Source organism: Anopheles aquasalis, chromosome 3, assembly GCF_943734665.1.
Source record: "Anopheles aquasalis chromosome 3, idAnoAquaMG_Q_19, whole genome shotgun sequence".
NCBI lineage: Eukaryota > Metazoa > Arthropoda > Insecta > Diptera > Culicidae > Anopheles > Anopheles aquasalis.
In genome coordinates this window covers 24182492-24209095 of record NC_064878.1, presented here as the reverse complement: position 1 = coordinate 24209095, position 26604 = coordinate 24182492, and the positions used below count along the sequence as shown (strand labels likewise).

The following is a 26604-nucleotide window of genomic DNA, read 5'->3' as shown; positions in this document are numbered from 1 at the left end:
AAATACCAATAAATTAAGTTTCCACCCCCTTAGAAGAGCTACGATCAAGATGATGACACGTTTTCACTACCTTCCTCACTGCGATACTTATTAATCGAGAGCAATCGCAGGCTCCATGGCGTGGCCCCAAAACACCCCGCAGTGATCACTAACACAGCAAACACCTTGCAGACCAAGCACCCAAAAAGGATATACTGGCGTTGGTGAATGTGCGTTTCCATCCCAGAAGTGATTAAGTAAAGTTTGTTTATGTTCTCCTGGCTCGTGTTCATCACTCATACGTACACACCTAGCACACATCAGCGTGCTTGGTTATGAATGAAATCCGGAACCACAAACCCATCACGGAAAGGACAACAGAGCACCAACACCTGGGAACTAAACCAGCCAGTGTACGATAGCTGCTACAGGCGTGTGCGTGCGATCCCTCTTGAGGGTGGGATCGACCGTGAAAATGGACGAACCACAAACGAACGAACGAATGCGAAAGCGAACGCGACCGAGAGCGCGAAAAGCGCTAAAACAGATGTTAGCGAACTCACCGCATGGGACGACAAACCGACGACTACAACCGATGGATGCCGATTGCTGCGACAGTCCGCTGTCAAAACAATCCGCTCGGTAAGCTTTCGGCTACTTCCGGTTTTTTCCCCCATGTACCGAACCTCGTCCTGTTTGCCGAACACGGGACCCCATTTCCCATTTAATACGCTCGGTACGGGTGCGCTCGGAGTGCAGAACGAGTTCGAACGCCGAACGATTCGGTTGTGACTTTGGGGGTGGCTTCCTTGTTCGGTCACGTGCTGCAGCTTCTTCAGTTCAGTTCTCCTGCCCATAGTCAAAGTCAGTCAGAGCCACCCAGTCAGAGTTGTTTCACGTGAGCTGCGGAACGACGTCTTCCTTCGCCTCCAGCTCCATCGTTCGATCGATGTTGGGTGGGTGGTCTGGTGGGGTCGGTAGCTGGTAGTAGTACAGGTGCGGCAGGTGTTAGAGCGCCACGCTGCTTCCCGTGTGTGTTCCCGTGTATCCGGCGTGCGTTTCGGTGTGTGAGATTTAGTGCCACTTTTGGGGGGTTTCCACTTTCCGCCGAGGTTTCATCGTGACAGAACGAGAGAGAGAGAGCGAGCGAGAGAGCGAGAACGTGGTTGACGAGGCGTGTGAGTTTCTGGATGTTGTTTGGTGTTACGGCCTACAGCAGCGGTTTCCACCGTTAGTGCAGCTCAGAGTTTCATCCGACGGCTGATTGCGTTGCGTTGCGTTGTGGTTTCCATCGTGTCGGATCGAAGGACGAGGACCCGTAGACTACCGGGTAAGTGGCACCAGACTGCGCACTAGAAACAACCCGCTAGAAACTGGCGACTGCCTTGTGTCAATCATCATCATGTTGACCCTTTTCTAACGGGACGGCATCTCCGGCCGGCATAACGCGGGCAAACTACCACCATTTGCAGACCTAATGGCACACAAACACAGAGACAGCGGCAGACAGCGACAGACGGACGGACGGACGGACGGACGGCGTTATAATCGTAATCGGTATCATTATCACTGAACTGGGACGCAGTCAGTCAGGCTCCTCGTTATCAGTTCGTTCGCTCTCGCTACAGGTTGCCAGCGAAATGGGGAATGGCAATGGCGGAGGGAAAAGGACATCGGGATCAATAAAATTTCTATTTGCACCCCGCTGTTTCTGTTGGGATGGTTCGTTTAGTTTTGTTGCCGTTTTTTTTTGCGAGAAAGGAAGTAGGATCGTCTTCTTTCTTGGATTCCTGTTTTTGATGGAGCACTGGTTATTGTGGAACTGTTTGTGGAAGACATAATCGAGCAGAGATTCCTCGATTATCCTTTTTCGGTATCATCAAGTCGTTCGTTCGGACTTGATAGTTTTATGATAAGGAAATTGTGTATTTATTTGAAAGACTTTTGAAGATAGTGATTAATCATACTAAGAAGTTCAAATTGAATTTCAATAACAGAAAGGAGATAGCCACTGTCCCCAAATCAAGATCTAAAATAGTTTCTTGCTTACTTTCTTTTCTAATTCTTCTAATGGAGCTACTGTTCAAAATGCTGCTCAAAAAATTAGATGTCCTATTCTATATTTAATAGATTCTAACAGATTTAATTCTATGAAATTCTTTACTTCACAAATGAGTTAACTGTTGACTGAAAACTGTGATTAACTTTACTACAACTAAACTACAAAATAATGAAATTTACTACAAGATAATGACAGAACGCAAACAAGTATGGCAAATTTTATTCACTTCTGTGTATTATTTAGTAAAAACCAAACATAAACGGTGACTTGAAAAAGAAGGTTTTGTGAAAAAAGACTTGTAAATACAACGTCCTTCCATTGAACCCTAGTCACTGCTAATGGATCTGCTCGTTGCTTTTCCAAGACGACATTGTACCACGTCCAGAAGTTGTTATCTGACGGAGCAGATGTAAATTGCAAGCAGAAGCTCTCGGACAAAACTATTCATTAACCAATTGGCGACGGAAAGTGGCATTAGTGAGCCGGCGGGGAGGAGGGCCCTGGAGAAGATGGAAAGCTCCAATCAGTGTAACAAAACATCAACAAGCATTTCGGGGTTGAATGGCAACGAAAAAGGGGGATGCCGCGGCTGGGACACCGTCGGGCGATCTTCTTCGTCAGCACAAACACGCTCTTTATGCTGTGTCTTCACACCTCCGGCAATGCTTTCATTCGACTCGGTCATTCATTTGTCATCACGGGGCTGGTCTGGCAAGATTGGCTTTCCACTGTTAGCAGGAGGTCCGTGCGGTTTGATTAGTATCGAATGAAACGTATGGCATTGCAGGACAGGACAGTAATTCGAAGACCACGACGACGATGACGCCAGCCTCTAATTGTCGTTTGACCGAAAACCCAAATTGACAAGACCCGTGGCCTCGTGCTCTGGTCCAACCAACGCGAACAGTTGCGTGCTGTTGATTGGTGAGGTGAAAATCAGCCACGAGAAAGTACGAAGCAGCGTGGTGGGTGGTATGCAAAAAACAAAAAAACTCGACCACAAATACGATACGTACGGTGGCGTATCGTGTGGCATGGCGGTCACACGCGCCAAGACCTACCATCCCATTGCCATTCTCTTTCGCTCTCACGCTACACCGAACAGAAAGTTTTATGATTTTTTGTTCCACCAAAATGGTACGCTTCTTTCGTCGCCTCCATTTATTTATGCGAGTGTTTTCCCTTCCCCCGGGGGCTACGCTGGTGGAGTGCTCCACGCACGCTTAGATGCCAACCACATGTGATACCGGTGCGCCGGTTTACCGATTAGATCCATGTGGAACGGGCCTGTATCTGGCCTGTCTGGGTTGGTTTTACATGCAGCCGGGTGCGTACCATTGTCCAATCGATAATGGGCCCCATAATTGATGATTATTGCACGCGAGGTGCTGATCAACGACTCATAAACTGCGAATGTATGGCATTGCAATGTTCACTCTTTCGATTTCCCGCTTGGAAACTGATCGCAAGAGCAGTCGAAGTTAATCAAAGGAGTGTTGGCCTCGCATGTTGTTTCTGTGATTCCGGTGAATCGGTCCGACGGGTTTGTGGCTGGGTAATTATCAAGCTGTAATGGGTTAGGGATTCTGTCGGTGGCGTGATTTGTTACCACAAGCGACTGGTGTTGACACAACTGATTGAACTCGGTGGTTTTAGTGATAAACGATAATCAACTGAACGGCTACTGGGCGATGCTGCGGTCTAGCAGTTGGTATGGAAATGGCATTCCATTCGCAATGATCGATTGGTATTGGATGGTAATTTCATTAGATTAGTGGCAATGAATCTATAAATAACAGGGATAGTTTAATAGCACTTGTTGTAGAAAATACATTCCTGATGATTGTGGTGCTATAGCGAAGTATTAATCTAAATAAGTTTGAATCTGCTGACATTACAGAAGAACATGGTCGGTAAAAGAACATTATGTGATGGAATATTCACGCATGGTACTCCAGGGTACAATAATGTATAAACTTGATTCATTAAGCTATCTTTTTTGCGTTGATTTTATACACTTTTTGATAGCAGCTTCACCATAGAGGCCTCTTTCTACACAGAACAACCATTAAACTTATGAAACTGTGAAGTGATTGTTTTTGAAATAAATATCCGTAGCCAAGAGAGTGATGTTTTGCAAAACTTTTTCACTGATAGAATTTTCCACCGATTTCTCGGTAACAACGTTCGGCAATTGTCCCGCGAGACCGGGTCCTTGTACTGATCCTTGTCCTCTCCCCAATCCCACCCTACCACCGCAAACACCTTACGCAATCTCATCCGATCGAAGGTGATGAATTTTGTATTTGATCTCTGACACAACCGCTCGCAGCCATCGGCAAGGTGCGGTTCGTTTGCCGACGGAAGTGATAAAAATTTAAATTTATTCTACCCGCCCCGCCCCGCTCCCCGTTCCTCTCTTCACCACTTCTCTTGGGGTGCCGGCGATGGGAGTTGCACGGGGGACGACCTTTGTAAATTTATTATCAAAAGAGGTGGCCAACCTCATGGGGTCGCGAAAATGAATAAAAAATCCGCACAAACAAAACCTTCTCGCCACACTCCGCAGATTTGCTCTCGCGGATTGTGTATTAGGAAGTAAGGCTGGCATAGGGGAAATGTGCTGCTGTGCTGGAGATGGAAATTAAAACCACCGCGGTAACCGTGGTCCAGCGCTGTTGATTCGCGGTTAACAAGCATGGCCAGTTGCTGGGGGGTTGTCTAATCCAAATAAATATTTCAAATTATTACAAACCAAGCCAGCTCACCCGGATGTGCCTGTGTGTCGGCGTTGGTGATTCGATTCATCTTTCCCCCTCGGAACGCATGTGGCTGTCATTTCGATAAATCGAATCCAGCGTTCACCATCCAGCGCGATCTGCCACTGTTGATCCATGGTTTGTTAGCCAAATAAATTATCCACGATCATGCAAGCAAGAACAGAAAAAGGAGAAGAAAATGGCTTGACCACGCGTGAATTCGTTCGCAAATTGATTCGCGATCCTAGGCCATCAAGCGATGAGCATATTAATCTCGGTGCCAATCCGTTTTGATTCTGGAACCAACAACTAAACATCATAAATCCATCGATGAGTCCCAGGGGCGGAAATAACATCATCACTTCCGGTCCGGTCCATTCCGATTGTCGGCTCGTCAGTCCAGGCCGGCTTTGAAATGGTTCCATTTGCGCTAAAAGCGAGGCACGGTTGCATCTCAATTAAAATCCAACCTAAAACCGTGCGGCCGACAAGTTTACGCTCCTCTCATCCATTTGACGGTTCCGCCTAACCGAGATGGATAGATGACAGTCAGCGTGAAGTCACCTCACATGGCGCGGCGTGGCGTAGGTGGTGGGTGTTTTCCAAGAAGATCCGCACCGCGATTTGTGGCGAATTTCTGGAGCGTGCGAGCGCTGAGGTTGCCGCTCAGCGTAAACAATCGTTTACGCTCGGTTGGGATTGTTTATGTGACAGCGATACATATCCCATTACATTGACCATATGGGATGAGGTATCCGGGGCTGGTCTGACGGAGATGGCCTTCGCCTTCGTTGTCCAGTGGAGGTGTTTATAGTGTACAAAAGACAGTGAGTGAGAGAGAGAGAAGCGGTTCCATTTTTTCGGAGTGAAACTGTTGCCGGGAAATGGCATTACATTTTTGAACTGATTGTTTTTAAAGAAAACTTTCACAGTGCATTGAAGGTTTAAAGAAGAATCTCAATTAGAATCGATTGAGTATGTTCTTGTATAATATGATCCATTTTTTATTTTTAAAAGATTTATTTTCTATATTCAGGACATATCTTTTGAATTCTTTGAATCTACTTAAGGTTCTTTAACTAATTTAATGTATTCCTTGAAATATTTTCACAACACCTGATTACCAACTCACTCATCAGCTTTAATATCTCGTACGCTAGATGCGGTTGTACGAGAAAGCGCTCGGTAATCGAACTCCAACTGAAAACTGACCACCAGAGCACCACCATTTACCTCCGCACACTCCAATCAATGATTGAATTTCAATCGATTTGCGGTTTTGCGTAGCAATGCCTTTCAGCACCGGCCCAGCTCATAAAACATTCGCTCATCGGCGTGGGCCGTTGTCGTCGTCGAGCAGTGTTTCGATTCTGTCGAAAGGGGACTGGGTCAGTTGATTATTTGTCTTTTCTTTTCTCCCCTTTTCCCACCCCAGCACCGCTCCCCGATGCACTGACGATGCGACCGATCGAAGCCAGGCCGATTATCGATTAGCAGGCCAAGGGGCTAGTGGTAGCTGTTGATTTGCGGAGTTACTAACCGAACCGACCAGCAGCGGTGGAGATAGCTAGAGTTTCTGTTCTGGGACGAACATATGTTACCAATTATGCCTTGTCACTCGAGAACGTGAGGTGATGATGGTTGAGAATCAACAGACCCTGCCAGAATCAACTGGGCAACGTAAAACGAGACACCTTCTTTATCGTCGGCGAGTTGTGGTGCGTTTATCCGCATTTATGATTCATCGACATGGTCTGCCACTCGTCTTCAGTGCGTTGGTGCTGTTCTACTCAGCCGATTTGAATCAACAATCTTTTCCAAAAAGACATTGTGCTGGTTTCGTGGAAAACAATCTCGTACGATGGTTCACGGTTGCGGTTCTGGTGCGATGGGTTCTCCTTCTAATCCAAACCCACCAAATTGGTATTTCCATTTTCAATTTGCATTCCTTCAAAAATAAAAGCGAAAATCCGAGTGTAGCTCGGTGGAAAACATCGAGCAAAGCATTTGCATTTGAGGATCCATCAAACGAGAGCGCATCTACCGGGATCGTTCATCTTTATTCATCTCCGCAGAATGTTTTCCGTCATTTGATTTGCTTTCGATTTTTTTGGTGTTTTTCTTGGTTTGGTTCTTTTTAAGGAATTTCGTCCTTTTGTTTCAACCTTCACTTGTCTCTTTTCGACACAACATTCACTCACTCTCGGTGCCATGCCTCTCTCCGTTCCGCACACTTCTCATCACGAAAGCGGTGGAGGGATGGTTGGGTTGTGAGTCTGGCAACGACTCTTGGCTCATTGCCACTATCATTACATAACAATAGCATCCTTTTGCATCCGTGCGCCTCCACTACCTCTCGCTGCACTGCTTGCGGTCGGAGTTGTCCTCTTCCTCAACATGACCGTCCGGCGAGTCCTTCATTCAAGGACGTGCTGTTGCTTTGGCTTGTGAGAGTGTGTCTGTTACTGTGTCGGTTGGCTGGTGTCCCTTTCCATCCCATAATTTTATGCTCATCGTCTCCTCATCGTCGTCGTCGTCGTCGACAGGACGGACGGCTCTATCCGGCGCTGCGACCGGAATGATCTCTTCCGATTCTCTTCCCACTCTCTACTCCCTTCTTCACCAACCTAGCTTGAAAGCCAAGCACGGCTGGCTGGGGAATAATCATGACTGGCAGACTGACGAAGGAAGAAAGCGTTGTGTCTCTTCTTCTTTTCCGCGTCCTTCGTTCGTGCGGTTGGACCTGCTGGAGTTCGTGGAGCTTCACGTCAAATTATCAGGATATCGATTTTGCCTTTCCCCGGAACACACACAGGCAGCGAAACAGAGAGAGAGAGCAGAGTGTCGAGCGAGTTCATCAAGGCGGCGCGTGTTGTGAGGTGTGATTACATGCGACTCGCTCGCTGATATAGGCGCCTGGTCGATGGAAGGTGTGTTCCGTCACTTTTATCAAACAATTAAACCAAACGCCATGAGCTGGTCTTTGGGGAATGTGGATGGTTTTTGAATAATTTGCCGTGAGAAACGACAACGACTCCGGTGGAGTTAATTCGCCACGGGACTCGGTTGTTGCTGTCGGTGAGGGCGCGTAGGTTTTTTAATTCTATTTTTGGAATGCTTAGCTAGCCCTGTCGTGTGTCCTTTTCCCGTGGCCAGCCGGAGTGGCTAATACCATCACAAAACATTTACAATTCAACACGCAATCTCTCACATGTTCTCTCTCTCATGCTTTCTCCAGTAAGCACCTGTAGCAATGGCCCCCGTGATGGCCAGAAATGTTTCGATTTTTCCACCCCCACCACCCCGTGTCCTTGAACACAAACTGCCGAGGTGGGAAGGAAATTTGGGAGTTTTTTTCCACCATAGTCAAAACAATAAGCGTTCTTCGTTCGATGAGGTTTCATTACCGATGCTCCGCTCTCCTCTGGCTCGTGCCCAGCCTGGGAATTCGACATGGCCGAGGTGAATTCGCATAAAACAAGAGGCTGGTATGTGTGTTTATGCGGTGGCGGTTAGGACGGATATGAAATGGTTGGTTGAGGAATTTTCTTGTTTTCTTTTTTTTCTCGAAGTAAAAGTACTGCCGTCTTGTCCCTGGTCATGTATATTTATTTTTCGCTCTTCCTTTCCCTCCTTTTACTCCCTTGCAATTTCCGCATCCACGCTCGAACAGGTCGTTTTTGATGGTCGGTTCATCCGGTGCCTCGTCGTCCTCTGCCTAGTTTGCATACCGAACGCGACGGACCAGAACTTCTAACGCGTGAGCAGCGAAACGATACAAAAGAAAAACAAAAACGCTCTCCCATTGGCCGCCATAACGAAACGGTGGCGAGCGACAATATTGGTAATAAATTTTCGATTCGCCACCAATTTTGCTGCTCGCTCCTGGGCGCTTTCTGCTTCTGCTCCCTGGTCTGTGCGTCACCACCGGAGCAAACGGAGGTCACCTTTCGCGGAAAGCGCCGTGTGCGCACGGACCATTTTGCAGGGATGGAAGGGATCGAGGGTCACGCGAAACATGGTCATGTTCGGTTCGATGAAGAAATGAATAAATTCCGCGCACCGCGTTGTTCACAGTTCGGAGCGTACCAGCGTGCGATGGAGAAGGGTGTGACCTCGGAACGCGACATTACATGCGCCCCTCCATGGGGTTGCCTGTAATTAAGGTCGGCATAAATTGTACGCGGTTCCCACCCAGCTCTCCCGTTTGACAGCTTATTAATTGACTATATTGTACCTCGTTCAGTGCGAATTTTAATATCAAGCATTTCGGGGGGGTGTGCCAATTCTGGCATAATTGTGTCAGAGGGTAGACCTCGAGGTGTCGTTTGTGTCGATTTGAATTGGCATCTGGTGCCGGGCACTCTTCGATGACGAATTAATCTGATGACATATTGCATCGCTTCTGTGGTTGAGCATGATTGGAACACATTTTTGTTGAAAATTCAATCCATCGTCGAAGAAGGCAGCGAACGGGGATTGCTTGCGAACGCCGAAAAGTACTGGCGCCTCCATCGTGGTTGGATTGCTTTTCTGCAGCAGCATTTCTGTTCCTTGCTTGCGTTCCTTTTGTTATCACAATGCAATCACAATCCTGCACCTGTGTGTGCACGCTGGTATGTGAGTCCTTTGCTCCATTTTCATACCAACCGATTTTCAATCTCGCACAGCAAGCATCCTTCACGTGCAGTGCAGTGAACGCTTGTGCAGCTGGTACCACCGACGTTCAGCGTCGTTGTCTATGAAAAGGAAAATGCGAGGATCTGGAAATCATCTCATGCAAACGAACCCGATGCATGCTGAGTTGGTTAAATTTGATTGCCAGCTAGGGACCTGACGGCGCACAAGTCCGCTGCTGCTGCTGCCTTTTGTGCTTCGGAGCAGCATATAATTGGAAACATATTTCACTCCCCCAAAGAGCGATGCGAACTACACTACCAGCCAGCTATCAGAGACTATAATGGACACACGCGATGCGTTTGTACGAGGTGCCAACGGAAGGCATCACAAAATGGGGGAGAATGTGTGCGAACTGGTAGGGCTGCGAGTGAGTTATTCAATCCACCAGTCGTCACATGCGTTTGAGCATTGTACGTATCGCACGGTGTACTCCCTTCAGGCACATTGAGTTTTGCAAACAAATCCCGATGCGTGAGTCAACGGATGCAAAAGCGTTGAAGAGGGAGAAGAAGGAGTGCGGCACCGTTTGCTGCTCGTACTGGGCATCCAATTCTGCGTAAAACATTCACGACTTACCATGGATGCAAGCTTGGGCTGGGGTTTTCATTAAACATACCTACCGTACGGTGGCCTGTTGAGAGTGGTCAGAAAGCAACGGAGCCTGCCTTCCCCCCGGGGGGTTTGGATTTTATTGATAGTTTTCCGCTGCTTCTGCTCCACCGCCACGAGGTCACTGTCACTGCCATTCGCCATGCTGGGTCATTTCTATTTTCATCCTCACGCCAGTGTCCGTTCGTGTGCGAGTTTGATGAAGACGTCATGCCGTACCGAAGGTTCGTTTCTGTAGTTTCCACACTTGAACCAGTTGCAGGAGGAAACTTTTGACCGGTCCTGAGTAGAATTATGCATGGCCGAGCTTCAATGAATTCAATCAATAAGGAGCAATGAAGGGAAATCGATGAAAGTTCGAGTAAAGTTTCGGAATAAATATTCCAGCCGGGATTCGGTTTGAAGTGAAGTAAAATGAATTCATGAAGATGTTTTGTTGGATTGATTGAAGCGAGATTTTTTTTATAAAAATTAAGGTTGGTTTGTAAAGGAATGTTCAATTTCTTTTTGAATTTAGCAAAATTCTCTTCAAAACTATAGTATAGTTAACAGATTATTGATGTGAACTATTCTCCCATCATCCAGAAACGACTATCTCGCTGCGAAAGCTACGTCCTGTAAGCTTGTGTAGCGGTAGATCACCAAATACGCATTAAAAGTACACCGAGGGGCCCTCCCATTAACTCACTTTTTTGCCATTCCATCTCGCATCACTTCAATTAGCATCATAGCTTAACAAACAATCGTCTGACAAATTGTAGTCCCCCCCCAAAGAGAGAGGCACGTTAAGCTGGGCAGCTCGCATTTCAATTCACTCGCTTGTTGACGGCTCCATTTCGGGTGTGTCCTGTCCCAAATGCGTGTGACAATTAATCCAGCCATCCGGCTGCCCTGGTCGCCTCTATGGCGGTATATTGCTCATGGGCTCATGTTATTGGATGACGTTATAATACGCCAAATGGGAAGCATATTATGCTCACCCATTCGCCCACCTCCCCTATCATTTGCTCGTATTATCAACCCAGCGTGACGAAGATTGATGCAGATGGTAAGGTCCTTTCCCACCGCCCGCAAAGGGGAAAGAATGGAGGAGCGAAGACAGAGAGCATGGCACACACTCGCCTGTCAGCGGCAATCCGCGGGATCTTTTGTGATTCGGCACATAATGAGGACAGGACATGCGGTCCCCACTTTCACTCAATTACGTCACGTGCTGCCATTAATAGAGCTGGCCCAAGTCCCTGCCGAGGTCAGTTTCGTTCTTTTCAATCAGCCATCAAGGGGAAGGCGACCGAATGTTGCGTCTGCGTTGCATGAAAAGGCACAGGTTAACGAACAGGTTGACAGGTTCGTTAAGCGGATCAGGACCACCAGCCCGATGTGCGGATCGTTTCAATTACCCTGCCTTGTCGCAGCACACTCCGAACATCCGAACTCCGAAGCACCAGCCAGGGTGTTCGATTATGAAAAATCGTTTCCTTCCTTCCGGCCGGAATTCGGCGCGAAATTGTGCCATCGATCAATCGCAAAACGATTCCCCGGAAATGGCGAATTCACCGTCGGTAAGATCCGTCATCGGTGCAGGAGGCGATTGTGACGGCTGACTATCTGTTCGAATTCCGTAACCACCACTCTCGCCCGCTATCGATCATGCACGATCCATCTGGCGATGTGGCGAACGATTCCACGAGTCAGCAAAACATTCCGTTCGGGCACTTGTCGCGTTTTCTAAGCACGTCGACATCGAAGGCCAAAAATGGACGCCAACTTAAGGCAGGATGGGAAGGGTTCGAGACAGGAAGTAACCGGCATTCCATTACTCAGCAACAATTGGACCGTGCTGGTGGAAGCTTTCGCGAAGGCGAACCCGAGACCGAGAGTTGGTCTTCTGCTCGATGTGACTTCAGCTCCACGTTTCGCACGGCACCCCGATGAGGTGAGAAATGTGATGCTTCTAGTTCGCTGACTGGTTCGGCAGATATCGTCGATTAGGGGGGGGTTCGCATCGCGATTGGCGGATGAATTGGATGGTAATTTTATGGACTAAATTAGCGCCCCGAATTGGAACGGCGCTGGGAATGGGAATCGTGCGGAAGGATGTGTCTTCTAGTCTTTTGATCTGCACCGAAATCGGCGACATTGCTGTGTAGCAATTTCTAGTGTCGGGTGTGATTTCGATTCTTGATTTGCCAGCTCAGTTCAGTTCAGTGCGTCGTCGAGAGGCCGAGGTAGTGCTGTAATCTTCGAAATGGAAAACAATTGATAGCAATCGTTAACAGGGAGAGAGAGAAGCGGAGAGCTAGGACCATGCTTTCAAGGATTGTGAATCTGAACCACCTCTGTAAGGTAGATTTTAGATTGGAAAATGGGTGACATTGGATCGCTGACAGTGCGGGAAGCCTTTTGTAAAAAGTAACTTTTGATTTTGTGCTCTCCTGGATAGAGATTGTAGATTCAGTACAGAGTAGATGATAAAGTGACTGTTGATACTTCGTACAGGGTGCGCCATCAGGATGTTTCCTATTTTAAAGTTGAATAACTCTGTCATTTTTCAACCGATTTTATAAAATCAACCAGTTTTATTTAGGTTATTCTATGCCATTTATTGTACCATACTCAAAATATGATATCGATCAAATGACCGCCTTCATTCGACATACAAAAAATAGGCTCTTTTTTAGGCATTTTACATTGACAACATTTAGGGAGTTATTTTGGCATTTTCAGCTCCAATATTTGCTGTAAGTTGTTTCATAGTCTTCGTTTTGTTAGCATACACCTTATATTTCAAACAAACTCACAGAAAAAAGCCCAGCGCCGTGATATGCGGCGAAGGAGGAAACCATCATCTATTGCATGATTGCAATTTCCACTATTGACCGATTATTTTCAATGTAAAGTGTGACAATTTCTGTCCGCTCTTTTGTCGTGAAGTGATACATTACTAAAATGGCATAGAATGACGTTTCAGAAACTGACCTACTTGTCCAAATCGGTTGAAAAATGACAGAGTTATTCAACTTTAAAATAGGAAACATCATGATGGCGCACCCTGTATAAATATTTAACTTCAATAAAATTGTGTCCTTTTGAGGTTAAAAGATCTGATTGCTTCTGTTTGGAAAGCTGTATTCGATATTTACCAGACTAACTCTTATGGTTTTACTTCAGTTATTTTTTTCATTTGTAACAAACAAACTTAAGTTTTTCGATGATTTGCTTTTAGAACTTTCAACTTAAATCATTTACCTGCTGCTAATAATATTGTTTTTGAATTATTATTGCATTCTTCGAGATTATTTGAGTCTCTATTGGTAAAATGAAGACTAAGTTAGCCAGAGGATAGACTTCACTAGACTTTTTCATAAGTAAAGAGACGGTACATTGATCGAACAAAACATAAAGCACGTTCTCAGATGCAACTTACCAATCCAATCCAAACCGAAATCCGAGAGGAACATCCTTTCGGAAAAAGTTTCTCTAATGCTTCATTCGAACACCACTTTCCCCTGCCATCATTAACACGTGCAACATCCGGGCAGAAGAAAGCAATAAGTAACCGAACATGCGATGGATCCCCATCGCCATCCTTCTTTCAACGTCGCCACGTGCTGTTGCTGCTCCAGCATGAACACTCAACCCGCGGCAAAGATTTATCGTAATGGTAATCAAAATTATGTTGTTAGTTCTTACCGAAAAAAAACCACCCTTTCTACGGGTTGCCACATCCTTGGTCCACGGTCTCGTTCACTACCACCAGCGCACGTGTTGAAAATGGGATCGAGACGAAATCCTTTTTGTCCGGTCCGGACCTTTCACAGATCCTTTTCAGCAGAATCGATGAAAATAAATCATGTCACTCAGCTTCCGGTCAGTCTGGGTAAGGACGCGCCCGCGCGGCAAGTCTAGCATCCCAGCGGCCACGGAAGTAATCGAACGATCATCAATTACCGTGGCCCATTCGTTGTGTGCTTTCTGTAATCCTTTCCCTTTTTATTTGTTTTACAAACCCAACGTGGCCGTTTGTGTCGAACGCTGTTTTAACGATCAGCAGATCGTTCTTAGGAATGTGAACGATTGTACGTTATTTCTTTCCCATCCCATCCCCAGGCAACAGCGAGTACGGCTGCCTTCAATGGCGATCATTTAGCGGTAGCACCGAAGCTTTACACCGGTTGTCGGTTTTCTGCTGCACCTCCGGGGCCATAAATTTTACAGACCCATTCCGGTGTTCCGGCGGGTCGGCAAACAACGGAGCGCCGCCGTCGCCCCGCGTGCAGCGAGTTCTTCTCGGTTGCCGTCGGTACCTTTTTATCACATTCCACACGACCACCATTTTCCGTCGACGTTTTAGTGACACAGCACAGCGGATGGGTGGGCAAATTTTATGATTTGCACCAACTCCAACGGACAGCCAGAAGGTTCCACGTCATGCATTACTTACAAGACCACTGGCTAGTAATGCTCTTCATTCGGCAAGCGCAAAAGCATCCACCACCGGAACCGTGACAGTGAGCTGGTTGCATGTGGCTACCGTTCGTCTATTTGTTCGCCCATTGCTATCGTCGTTTGTTTTGTGTCTGTGTGTGTTTTTTGGGGCCACCGGAAACGAGGCTTACATGGACGGTGGGACCTTGACTGGCAATCCAACGACTTATGCTACCGGTCAAATGCACTCGCTTTGATGGTCCGAGAGAGAGAGAGAGTGAAACGATGCAAAATAGAAACATAAATCTTCTGGTGGAAGCTCGTTTTTTTTCTGTGCCAGCTCTGCTTTGAAGCAGAAGTGCAGAGCAAGGAGTGTCTGTAGTATGCAGTGGGTGCAGATTTTATGCTCTGCAAATCCTTTTCCACAGAGTCGCCATCCTCGTTGTCGTGTTGGCAAGAAACAAGTTTATTTGCGCCGCCATTGCTTCCCAGTTTTTTTGCCTCTCAATTTTTATGGTCCGCTAGAAGCAACTCGCCTCCGGTCCGGTGGTTTGTCAAGGTGAAAGGCCATGTTGAAGCCACACCGAAGGACGAATGTTTGCGGTGTCCTGCCTGACGATGCTTTTCTCTGTCCCAACAGTGTACTTCAAATCAATATTCTACGTTTCTTTTGCTTTTACTTTACCTGCTCTGTGGATTGAGACTGAAGACCACGGTGCTTTGAGTGTATTTGTCTTTGAGTGTATTCAAATCGAACACAACCACCAGGGTCGTCTGCCTGTTTTTTTATCAATCGCATAAAATTGCGATTAAATCCAATTCTGTTTCATTCTGCCCCACCGTGGTACTTGTGTGGGTTTCCACCGACATAATCCACCCGTTCAGAATGCCAACGTGGAACCGAGGAACAACAGCGTTCGCAGATTTCGATTTTCAATTTTCCCGTTCTCGCATTTTCCCTCTTGGGCGTTGATTCGCTGCGCGTTGAAAATAATCATTTTCTCTTGCTGTCGAGCAGCGGTGCCTGTGTGCTTTCGGTAAGCTCATTAGGGGATTTATTATGAGACCCTGGGACCTCTGTGTGACCGACGCGGTGACATCGGTTGCACTCGATAACGGGACCCCCCCCCCCGGGCAGAAGTGTATGAATGTTCCAACTTTGGACAATTGATGTGCGAAATGGAACGAACTTGGAACTTGTGTCCGTAATCCTCGTTTGTCGTTAGTGGGTTCGCGGGATTTTGCTGAAAGGCACAGCTTCTCGGTATGCTTTTAATGACAATATATTCGGAATGAATAGCTCGCGAGGGTTTTTGCGATGGACAGGGAGAAATTCATTTTCTTTTCGTTGAATGCATGCTGAGCTGTAATCAAAAGAGCATTGGTATGGTTTTCAGGAAAAGAGAATAAAATAAAAACTGTTACAAGACCAATGCACCGATGCTAGTGCACTAAAAGTAGGGCACCAAAAGGAAGGGACACTCCGTCAGGCATGTTTATGTGGCATTTGCTGTCACCAAGAGGCAATAAAATTGCCTTGGTTGGTGTTGTTCGCACCCACCGTTTACAACATAATCATTACCGCTCGGTGCATTAGCAGCTGCAACCGGTGCACCACCAAGGATGTGCAATCCTAGTGCGCATCGTGTTCACACTCTCCCAGAACTCGGAAACACTAGAACGCTGCGTACGTGCACGCCGGGTGCACCGCAACATTCATGCAGCTGCAACTCCGAGGGGAATCCGTACCAAAAGCTCTCTCTGGGAACACAGTTTAATTCAAAATGAATTGCTGCTCCCATTAGCACGACAAGCGTGGGGAAGCTTGTCGTCGAGTCGTCTTGCACCTCCCTTATCACCCTCCCCACATTTGCTTTCACTGTAAGCTGTCAAAATGATAAATGGCAGAGCCCATGAGCGTAGTGCCTGGTACAGTGCGGCATCACGTGACTGCGCTTCATTCTTGGCGGTGCTTCTATGCGAACACTCTGGTCGGGCGAATACGTGAAGGACCTGGCAAAAAAGAGGGGGGGAATGGAAATCATGTGCGGACACATCAGACTGCGGAAGTGGCGTCGACTGCGTGCTGGCGTTGCTTCTGCTGAATGTCCTTTCATCGCTGCCTACAGTGCCGGAGAGCCGTTTGCACGCGAATTCAACAACTGCACAGAGCAATTGACACAATTGACAGCCTTTCAAGCCAGCTAGGAGGGGTTCCCCGAGCTCCCCGTTCTTGGGCATCGTGTACCAGTCGCGATGGACATTTGCGTGACTTGGGCATATAATCGCGTTACAAACTCCTGGCCAGCATGCACGAAACCAGTGCAACAGGATCCTGCTGTTACGCGGGAGCGAAAGTGTGAAGCACCAGTGGAATCGGTTGGCGTCGCTGAAATGTTTGGTGTGAGCCATGGAATTGGTAGCAGAAGTGAATATTCTTTCCGGTAGATTATATTTTTCTTCAACGATTTGGTAAAATTAATTTATCAAGTTTAGTAAAGCTTTTTATTATAATAATTTGTCTTCGCCCTTTTTTTTCTCATTGTCGAACATTCTATTTCAACACATGATGTTACACATTATCAGTTTTTCTAAAATTTATTTTGAGTTTAAATTTAAATGAGTTTTATCTTGAGAGCATGCCGCTTATAGAAGATACTGACCATAAAAATAAGAAGAGTAAAAATGATTAATTGACTTTGATAATTTATGATCATAAACAGCAGCCACTCCACCGTTAACTCATGACAAATCCCCCATTTGGGCAATGTGCAAGTAATGAAAGTTATCTTCGTTAAAACAAAAATTTAACGGTAATACTAGATCCGATATGTTGTGTTAAACATCGGCGCCAATTGAATTCTTGTTGCTAACTGGAAAGTTATGCTCTCCATGTCCAAACTCATCTTTCATTTCATTAGATGTACTGCTCTTTTCTTTCCATTTCTTTCTCTCTCTCTCTCTCTCTCTCTCTCTCTCTTTCACTCTGTCTCTGTCTCTGTCTCTCTCTTTCTCTTTGTTTTTGGATTAAATTTAGCCTCAATTACTGTGAAAAAACTTTAAACCAACAGGTTGATTTAATATGACCATCATCCTGTTGGTATTTGGAAGGAGGGAGTAGGGAGGGGAATCCTGAAAAAAGGACCCACGATGCTATCATCTGGGTTGATAAGCTATCTTTGTGCCAAGTTTGGTGAAGATCGGCGTGGTAGATTTGGAGTGATGCGCGCACAAACAAACATAATAACTTGTTTTTATTTATAACATGTATGCTTAAACGGCTGTTCATTTGCTGATTCAATTACACACTAAAGCTTTACCTTTTATCATCAAGTACTGTACACATTCGCTTAATCAACACGATGCATGGAAGCATTAAAACGATACACTGCACAAAATGAATAAAAGGACTCCAAATGACCAATCTATTGATAAAAAACAATTACCGGAACAACCATCGGAGCAAATAAAAAAATATCCTGGTTATCTCTTTTCAATCACCGATCACAAGCCACGGCCTGTGGCTGTGATTGGATCCACCAACCCGTAAAACATAAACACCGCATGGTACCGCATGACCATTGGCTATATTTGCACCAGCACCAGCGTTAAATGACAATTGAACAGACGTTGATGCTCCTGTTCATCCCCGGCACTCGGCACTCGGTGGTGCGGTATTTCGCCGGACTGCTCTGGTGCGATCCTGCCGGTTGGCTGAACCAGACGTTAGCCCGAAGGCTTAGGGAGGGTTTAATGTGTACCGGTGCGTGAGATGGATCCGGCGAGATGTCCTTGAACAGGCGGACCTACGGGGAGTATGTTGAACCAGGTTTAATTGAAGTGTCCTCTGACCTGGGGACAAAGTGGTGTTGTACTGTTGCCATGCGTACGTTCGGGCGCATCGGACAGCAACCATATGATGAGCTGCGGATGGAATGATAAGCACCGTGAAGACCACCAGAGCGTGTGAGCGTAGAGCTTTTTGCGAAGGCGGAATGACGGAATTATTTCACTTTACAAGAGACTTGTCGTTTCACTAATTAGAGAGCTCATCGATGGGTCGATGAGGAGTGGCTTCTCTACAAACCACCGTCAACATCGTCCATCGTCCTGCTACTCCCTCACTCCTCCCTTTCACGACAGTGTCTATCCGATTGAGAAGGGTCGTTGAAAACTGTCAAAATCCTCGAAATGAAAACATACGTTGTAATTAAACTTTGTTGCTCTTTCTGATTATGTTTGCTTCGCAAGCAAACGCACCCCGCACACTGACACAGCAACACTAGGACGCAGCTAGCACCCACGACCGGCACGATGAAGAGCAGTAATCTTGGGCTAATGATTGGGTTTCATCTTAACCTCACCATTTGGGTGGTGGCGTTGTATTCGCCAGCATTAGGCAGGCTTGATCATCAGCACCAGTAGCAGCAGCACTAGAGTTGCTGTTCCAGTGGTACAGCCATTACAATTTGATGTTATCTAGATGCCTTGCCGGGACGTGCCGGGATGCCAAGTGGAGCTCATCCGCAGTAATTACAATCGATTGTTAAAACACGCTCCAAGAAGGGTTGCTGTCATGGGGAGCGGGTGTGGCTGTTAGAGCTTCCCGGCAAATGGGTGACCATAAACTTGAAGAGAATGAAATGAACGAACCGTCTAATTGCCTGTGGTACTGCGGTAAAATCGTCGTGCAATTCAATTTCCTTTATAGCTACAGATTTCAATCGGAAGAAGGTGACTGCAAGCGACCTTTTACCCTTTAAACGGTGGAGCGCTTTGCTCGAATGAGACAATTATTAGATTAAAAGTTAAGTGCAGCGAGCGCGCACTTTCATCCGGGTGCTTGCTGCCTGTCGAATCCCACGGAAAGGGGAAACAAATTTCAACCCGAAAATGCAATAAACATTTTGCGTTTGAAGTTGCATCGCAACCACCATTCATCAAAGGCTAGCAGCAGCCTTTTTCCCACCGTGGCAGCCTGCTCACATGCCCAAGCCCACGATAATCTGTAATAAAACGCGTAATTTGTCTTTCATCCCCTGCTTGCCTTTCTGCCAGTCTGGCTGGCTGCCCGCAAACGGTTTGAGGTCGCGCTGAACACTGGTAAGAGGTAGGTTTTGTAATAAAACATTCTCTGCATAAAAATTGTAGCGCCCGTGGCTTTGATCGGCGCACTCAGTACCGACTGAGTCGTCTCTCCCCGGTCCCGTACGGCATCGTCATCGTTCTCATCATCGCCAGCTCCGGCTAACCGGCAACACCATATTTTATGATTAAACTTTACCTCCCCGGGACGGTGCCGAGTTTAAAATGTATTTTCCCATCACATCCCATCTTCCTCATCCTCCTTACCCACATGCCAGCCCTTTTCGAATGTCGGTTGTGTTTGCCGATCCTACCGAGGCGCGTCCGAAAACGCCTCGACGGAAAATCGCAAAAAAATCGCGCGAAAAAACATGCAAATGTTGTGCACGTGCCTGGGCTAAAGCCGTATCAAGCTCGGATGTCGAGCAGATGTGTGGATGTTTTAACGCTTCGGAACAGTGAAACACGCGACATCGGTGGGACAGGAAGGGCTCCTGCGAAGGCGTGGAAATAAATTAATAAATGAACGAATTATGGTTATCTCCGGTGGTCCGGATGGTTCAATTTGAGCGTCGTGTGTGCTCAACGCGGTTCTGACGCTGATTGTAATTGGAAAATCGAAGGAAAATGTATGACAAGCGTGGCATATGATGGAGCGAAATTTATGAGATGAATACTTGGAAATTTGTTGTCCGATAAGCCTGCACTCCTCGACTGGTAACTTGCTGGTGCTTCATCATTTTGTGGAGCGACTTTATGTCAACCCAACAATTGACTGTTTCCTGGCCTGCCGGAATGACAATAACGTTTACCCCGGGGGGGACGATGCTGTGGCTGCCCAGCATCATAAAGCCGCTCGTGAAAAGTCAAAATAAAAGTTTTCCGCTCAGTTAGTTTTCGCTTTAGCACCGACCGGTCCACCGACAGACGTAGATTCGCGCGCGGCGCAATTTAGTGGAAAATTTGACGACTCAATGCAAATAAATCTTCGCGGCCGGTCCGGGGGAGGTGAGCCATGGTTTATTTGCATTTTTCACGACCAATCTGGGTGAGCATTCGGTCCCAGACATTCTGCAAGGGTGCGGTTTCCTTGGTGTCACGGCGCAGTACCAGCAGTTTCCGGTTCCGTTACCATCGAGAGCGAGAGAGAGATCACCAATACCATTTGTTGTGTTTGGTGTGCGCTCTGGTAGTGGTTGTGACGAGAGCAACAACCACAGAGAGATCCTAGTGTCTATTCCGTGAATCCCCGTTGTTGAACGGCGGGAATCCGAGCAACGGAGCAACTTTGTAGGTCCCGAAAAAACACTCCTTGCCCTTTGCTTCTGTGGTTTATCTATTAAAAGTTTCACCATTCGTGGCGTTGGCTGCCTTGCCCTTGGTTCGCATTCGCGGGATTCGCCAGGAAGTTTGACTTTGCTAACTCGAAATGCGCACCAAATGCGCTGCCGTTACGTGGCTTTGGGACGTGTGCAGCCGATAGCGGTCGGTAAGGGTCTGTTGTTATCGCGGGTGAAATGCTAAATTACCTTCATCAAGCTTATTCCTGAGGGTGCACTGATGGGGTGGGGTGTTGGGAAACTGGCACCGCTTGAAGCAACGAGCTGTATCATGTTGGAAATATTTCACTTTTTTGTCGATCTTGGAGTGGCATGTAGGGCTTTAACTGAAAGGAGGTAAAAGAGGTGTTACAGTGAGGTTACAGTACACGCGGAGCATTCTGAAGAATTGTAAGACGGCACAGAATCATACTGACGACCTTTTTTTCTAAAATTCTCTTTTACAGAAAGATTTTTCATCTCGCTTCCTAGAGGATCCAAAAGAAGAGGATATTCTGTGGTAAGTATTACTTTCCAAATGGCTTCACTTTATTCTGGAAGCAAAAACCGGTTCGCTTAAACATCAAATGTACCGGTGCGTTGCACGAATGGTTTGAACCTTTGGAGAAGGCAACATCTGTTGCCATCTCTTTGCATGCAGCTGTCTGCGAGGGACAAAGGAACTTACGAAGAGGAAGCTGTGTTTGCTATTTGACTAGGATTGCAGCACAGCAAAAAGTGGAAGTGGTTGAACAAATGCTTCTTTTAAATTTTTTTCTTTGTGGACACTAGACTGCACTATCCTGATTAATTTATCAAAAAATATGTGACAAAGTAAACAAGAATTATTCTAAACATCAAATAAGATGCAATAATCATACACATAATTCGCATTTGGTGCTTGACAGACTTTTTGTTTGAAAAATATAATTTCAACATACTTTTCTTACTTCCCTCTCGATTTGCTCAAATTCATTCCACTCCATCGCTCCTCATTTCATCCTATAACTCATGAAACACGTAAACCACTTCCGCCTGATTAGATTATCAGCTCAATCCAATACTCGCCGGAATTTTTCTGGTTCATTTCGTACCTGAGAGAGAGAGACCGTGAGAGAGATGCCGAAAGCGCCATGGAAACCTTAAACTGGAGCTTATCAAACCTGCTGCTCGATACGAGCAAATCACTTCACTGCACCCGTTCCCTTACGCCCTCCCCTGGACACAAGAGCCAGAAGCTTGCGCCAGTTGGCCAGAGTAACGAGTGCACTGTTGCCGATGATTTTGGACAGCTAGAGCGCCACCCACAATCGATCGGTGCCGTGGAATGGAGCAAAATGCCAAATTCCTCCGCCATCACTACCGACGCAGTCACCGAGCACCCGGTCCGGTTTCATTAGTGTCAGTACGTGATGGAACCCAACCGTCCACTCCCGGCGCGAAAGGTTGGCAGTCAATGGAGTGAAGAGAAAATCTAATTAAATAGTTAATTTTACTTTTTCACCGGCATTCTCCAGCTCTAATGGTGAAGGGACTTGTGCTGTGTTTTTTTTTTGTTGCGCATTTTGCTTCGACCAAATCCGTGCGCTGAACGATGTTGTGAGTCCCTTTTTTTCGGGTTTTTGCTTTGTTTGCCGTGAGAACCTTTTTCAAACAAATCTTTGCAAAAGACACTTCGACTGGCTGGCAACCGCGGTGGGACCAGCGCGAACAGCGAAGCACGGATACCGAAAGGAAATTGATTTTTTCCCACTCAAAACAGCCCTAAAACTGTCCAAACTCAAGTGCCGGAACGTGATAAGAAAGGCCGAAACACGTAGCAGATGCAGGGGAATACGGTTTATTATTGAATTATCGACGTCTGCTGGCGTCTGCCGGTAGATTCCATCAGTCGCCATAAACCTCGCCAAGGACTCTGCGCGTTGAGAGCACTGGCGGCGCTCGATTGAGGCTTTAGAGGTGGCTTTAGACAGGAAGGAGAAGTAAGGCGCTGTGCTGCTTGATTGCTAGAATCGAACCATTTCAAAAAAGACAGTGCTAGACTCCTCTGGCCTCGAATCCATCTCGACTTTGTAGCTGTCGTTGAAGGCGGTGTCGCGAACGAATGGTACACCGATGATAACGTGCAGGCAGATGATGCTGGCGATGCTGTGGCACAGTACGCAAAACCGTCAAGAGACCGACTGTCGCTCGACAGACGTCCATGTTCGTCCTTCGCTCTTCTGGCACCAAGAGTCTGCACAATGCACGACAGAACAGTGGCACGTCTGCTTTTCGGTACAAAAACAATGGCCCCACACGAGAAATGTTCGTCCGGAACTGTTCAGAACCCCCCTGGGATGGGCAGATGATCGAGCTTCACTTGCAGCATTCACTGGCAACCGATGGCGACTCACTCCGATCCGACTCCACTCGCCACGCCGGGCGATAAAAACGAGCCACGTTCATCATTCATCAAATGTAAATCACACCATAAATCGTTTCGAAACCGTCTACCGGGCTACCGTGGTGTCATGTCAGACAGCAAGCGAACGCCATCACGTGTCGGACGGTGACGAACAAACCACCACCGCACCGCCCGAATTTGATTCGTTTCGTTCGCTTCATCGACCATGCCATCGCCATGCCCGTAGCACCGGATACCGAAGGTAAACCAAGACGACCGATAGCGCGAGGTATCTATCGTGCATTTCGTTACCAGACCAGATCTTAGGTGCGCAGCCGAATGTCACTCGATCGCACCGCTGATCGCGCATGATCGCCAGAAAGCGAGAGCAAGGCAGGGCAGCGGCACTCGGTGTCGCTCTGCGCCGCTGGTAAATATTGATATAATTGATGGATCCCTGAAAGGTATTGGACACTCGATGGGCTGGGCGGAAAATTGATAGCCACCATTAGTGCGACCGGGAGATGCCGTTAGCATCGTTAGCACCGTTTGCTTTTCCCTTTTTTTTATCGATGATGCTTTTTTCTGTTTGGAGTTTGTTCGTACCCAGTTCTGCGGACGTTGGCAGAGTGCAATGATTGAAGTGATTTTTTATGACTCCCTCTTGCGAGCTACCCATCCATCTGCAGTGGAGGTGATTACGGAAATTAGTTTTCGCCAGTCGCTAGGAACGTTCGTTTGCCCAAGGGTGGGCCTGTTTCATTTTGGGGTGCGCATAGAGATGGGAATTCGGTTTCAGTAATGGAGCATCGTTCAGCATTCAGTTCGACAAATGTTATTAGTTGCCGAGATTTTACGATGCAGAGAATCGGTGGTGGTGGTAGCATTAATTTAATACATGTGTTTTTTTTGTTATATGACAAAGCAAAGAGCATACAGAAAGCGCAAGAGTTTGCTACTTGGTAGCAGTACCTGTATAGAATTACTGATTGTTTCTGATATACTGATGAATCTCATGCGAGGTGTGTTTTTGTACTTTTAAACTTCGATAAAATCGTTTAATCACATAGCGGCAACATAATTTTAATATTTCTTAAGGGGGGCTTCGGTATTTTTATATATTTATGGTATATTTTTAACATTTTTCCCAGGAGGCTGATTCTTTCAAGAACATTGTGTAAATGTTTTGGATCAATCGAAGCTAAACTGACAAAGATACAGATTTTTGAAAATCCGCGTTTCATAGAAGACTCCATGCAGCTCGCTACTTTGAAGCGCGTTTCCCAAAACCAACATTTTCAAAGTCGTTGCCCATCGTACCGTAAAAACTACTGGACCGATCGATTTGAAATTCACAACAAATAATCTGTACACTCTTTGCAAGGTAGCCCCGTCGAGATTTTATGAAAATTGTTGATACTTTTTTTAAAACAAATCTGTAAAAATCGTGGTTATTGGCAAACTGACAATAAGCATCGCTTTTTCAACTTCAAAAATCTGCCAAAAATCGAAAAATAGGAAATTCAACAAAAACTCTCCGGTGCTATCTACATAAACTTATAATCTTTCAAACGAGTATCAATTTGTATTTTTCTGATGACCCATCACGCACCTACGAAGGGCACCGTAAAAACGCACCCGCAGACGCACCATCAGAAATATGATGCCATGGATGAAGTTTTTAATCAATTCTCCCCAAAATAGTTCCAAATATTCTTCAAAAGTTTCAGTTCAACATGACGTATATTTAAAAGAATAAAGTTGAATGGTTACGTCACAAAAAATCATCAAAAATGATCCTTGTTTTGGTAAGGAATTGCCGAAGCCCCCCTTAAATCCAGCAACTTGAAAAAGTATCATTTTATCATAGTTTTAAATCATTATCAAATTTCATGCCAACACATAACTGCATCGTAAGTTGAGTTGAGTTTGAGAGTGCAATACAGCTACGGTCATCGCTTCATACACTATGTACAGCGCAATCCTATTTACGTCAAACTTTCCCCCGGTAGCATTCCTATCATACCGCCTTTGGGGGTTGCCCACCTAGTGGTCTACTTGTGAAAATCATTTTTACACGATCCCGAGTGAGTGTGTATGTGTTCCGCTCGGTAATTGGATGTCACTTTAGCTCGTGCGCTTTCTAATCCCATCAAACTCATGTACGGAGGAAATTGAATGTAAACCCATTACTTCCGGAAGCCTCCACATCAAACCCGGAAGGGCCATCAAATGCGCCGCAGCGTAGGTGTGTCAGCAGCAGCAGCAGCAGCTCGGTACGATAAACTTCTCGGTCATATTTCGTGGAAAGCGAGCACCGAGCGCGTTGACGTTGGCGTTGCAGAACAGATGATCCTCGAAACGTAGTGGAATGCAGTGTCGGTACCGGATGGTCCTCTTTTCGGGACACACCGAATACTGGTGCACTGAACTGCCGTGGAAGTCGAGCACCGTCAGTGGATTCTTTTACACTCTCCAGCAGCCTGCACAACGGGCGATGATTTGGTACTTTTCCAGAACGTACCGGGCGGTCTTTGGATGAAGAAGGGAGCAACAAGTGCGACGGACATGGTCGAGACTAGCAAGGATACAGGAGTCACTTCCTTGGTTGGAGGTTTTTCGCCAGTCTTCCGCCGCTACGCAAACCATAAAGCGGTTGCGGGCCATTTTCATCACTTTTCTTCGGTCCAGTCTGGTGAAAGGAACGGAGAACTTTCCCGTGGACGATAGAAACGGATGCTAGTGCAGCAGTAATCAATTAGCGTAGCAGTCACTTTGATGTCAGCTGAAGCCGGAAAGTGGACAGAACCGAGAAAGTGGCTGCTTTGAGCTCGAGATTGATGAATATGAAGTGCTCGGTGATAGCAGGGAGCAACCTTGACGTGATTTCGTAAGTAGATTTGACTTTTTCTTGGCTTGACAGAGATATCTCCGTCACTGTGTTGCTCTGTTTTGCCTTTTGGTTGTTAAAATGCGATGAGTAGCACACAATCTTCTTGCGAATGGATTGATGCGAGTATATGGCGATTTTATTTGTTTTTAAGTACACTTATCTTTTTGAGATTATTTTTAAACATTGAATCAAAATATTTATAAATTGTTAACAACTAAATAGCCTACATTAGATGATAGCAATTGTCGTATCATGTTTCAAAGTGTTTTAACCTTTAAGAGCTATCAGGAGCCAGAAAGATAGAAAAACAAGTCACTCTGTTTAATCGAACCAATTTTGATTGTAATCGCTTTTATTATTTTATCGGAGTTTCAAAACTTAGTTTATGATACAGGCGACCAGAT

The 26604-nt window shown here is 46.3% G+C and overlaps 1 protein-coding gene across 3 annotated transcripts in view; it reads left to right on the top strand.

Annotated features, from left to right (window-relative positions):
* The first annotated feature begins 749 nt into the window (after window positions 1-749).
* The window catches only part of LOC126577829 (calbindin-32), a 56871-nt gene continuing 31016 nt past the window's right edge, over window positions 750-26604 (top strand). For all 3 annotated transcript variants that reach the window (XR_007608360.1, XM_050239788.1, XM_050239787.1), the window contains exons 1-2: window positions 750-1309; window positions 21389-21441. The gene's annotated coding sequence lies outside the window, so the exon portion shown is untranslated. The remainder of the gene's footprint in view (window positions 1310-21388; window positions 21442-26604) is intronic.